The sequence below is a fragment of the Pleurodeles waltl genome, unplaced genomic scaffold (genome assembly GCF_031143425.1).
Source record: "Pleurodeles waltl isolate 20211129_DDA unplaced genomic scaffold, aPleWal1.hap1.20221129 scaffold_127, whole genome shotgun sequence".
NCBI classification, from domain to species: domain Eukaryota; kingdom Metazoa; phylum Chordata; class Amphibia; order Caudata; family Salamandridae; genus Pleurodeles; species Pleurodeles waltl.
The window spans coordinates 707,830-709,711 of record NW_027149833.1 but is presented as its reverse complement, the minus strand read 5'-3'; the positions used below and the strand labels follow the sequence as shown (position 1 = coordinate 709,711).

General features: G+C 42.6%; 1 non-coding gene across 1 annotated transcript; it reads left to right on the top strand.

Annotated features, from left to right (window-relative positions):
- Positions 1–1,020: 1,020 nt before the first annotated feature.
- Positions 1,021–1,147, top strand: LOC138273969 (small Cajal body-specific RNA 4). The gene has a single exon (XR_011200339.1). It is a non-coding gene; the product is annotated as a small Cajal body-specific RNA 4 (non-coding RNA).
- The last annotated feature ends 735 nt before the right edge of the window (positions 1,148–1,882 follow it).

Here is a 1,882-nt window from a genome sequence, read left to right as displayed (position 1 = left end):
AGACAAAATTAGCCCTGCTCTGTTACCTTTAAGTTAAAGATCCTTACCCTCTCTGGAGCCAAACTATTTCATAACACACAGCGTCCTGTCAGAAATTGGTTGGAAAGGACTCTTTCTTGCACCTTAACTTTTTGCAAGGATTAATTCAGGGCAGCCTAAATATTGTACTGTCTCATGAGGATTTCTGATTTGATCAAGCCGACTTTCTTGATCCTCAACGGCCCCGTCTGCCCTCACGGTCCAAAATAACTAAAAGGGACAACTGAATAAATGGTTTGTCAATCTGTTCTAGGTCGTTCATCTCAGCAGCTCTATCCAGTGTTAAGGTTAATTTCTCTTCCTGTCGTCTTCTGGCGCTGCTGTGGCACAATCTAGTTACTGTTTTTCACCTAATAGTAAAATTCTCAGTTTGTAATACTCTGTGCTCAGTTACCGAATTCTGTGGTCTTCTTGGGTGCAGTTTAATAACTGAGTCAAGTAATGGGGATTAATCCATGGCTACATAGGCATTTACAAGGTTTAACATATTAAGGGTTTTTACTTAATTTGTGCCCGGAAGCACGTCTTTGATTTGTTCCATATGACAAGCTTTGATGCACCAGAGTGGGGAGCGGGACACACTTCCAGGCACATGGACGATCAGTTCATAGTGCATTACGTAAAGAACCCTGCGACTTGTAACTTGCTGAATGGTTAGATGCTGCGCTCAGTCATAGTCACTACTAATGGGAACACATGATCAAGCATATTAACATTGGGATATCTGAGCTACTAATTGGCAGGTGTGATCAATGGTAACTGTGAGGTAAAGTGATATGATATTCAGTAAGTTTTCTGCGATAGCGTTCGGAAAATGTATAAATTATTTCCATATGTTATTTTGTGTATTTTTATCCTCATGAGGACAGTTGACTTTCAGGTTTCCGAATCCTCCTGAGTAAAATCATTCGGAATTATGAATTTGTATTTTGTCAGATTCTGTACCAAATCCTCCCTGAAGCTACAGCCAATGTTTTTGTTAATGGGGGATTAAGAAGGTTAGGCCTATGAAGTAAGGCTCTGCTGATACTATCCCCCTAGAGTAAAGGGAAGTAGAGAACTGTCAGTTTCAAGAAGAGCTAGTGACGTGTTACTACTTCCTACATTTGCCCTGTTCTCATTTGCTCATTGTTGTTGCGCTCTAGTGGCAGTATGCATCATGGCTGTGTTGGCTTTGAACAGTGGGAGAATTCTTTCAGTGCGATCACTGGGGCGAGGGATAGTAATCTAGCTTCCGACAGTGTTCTACATTTCCTGTGGGCACCGTTGGAGTGACGTCTAGTATGGGCGATGTTATAGCACCCACGCCAATATGTCTTATTGTATCCTTTCTGTGGGTACATCAGGTGAAAGAAGTCCATCTGTTAAGTGAAAGTCTTTTTTGGCAGCTTGCTAATAGGACCGATATTACCAAAACTGTAAATGTCACATGCCAGGTATGGATACCACAGAGTCAGGCCACATTATACTAATATTTCCAATTAGAGGAGCAAGGCTCATTTGACGCTTCATCGGGTATCCTAGCTTGTGAACTTCCAGACCAGGTCAGAAATCTTTTGGCAGTTTTTTGGAGTGTTTTGGCTGTCATTTGGCGCCATTTGGCTGTTTTTTGGCTGTCTGTAAGGAAATGCCTCCTTGGAATGGTTACCCCCTAATCTTTTGCCTTTGCTCATGCTAAGTTATGATTTGAAACTGTGCTGGGACCCTGCTAACCAGGCCCCAGGACTAGTGTTCTTTCCCAAAACTGTACATTTGTCTTCACAATTGGCACAATACTGGCACTCAGGTAAGTCCCTTGTAACTGGTACCCCTGGTACCAAGGGCCCTGTTGCCAGGGAAGGTC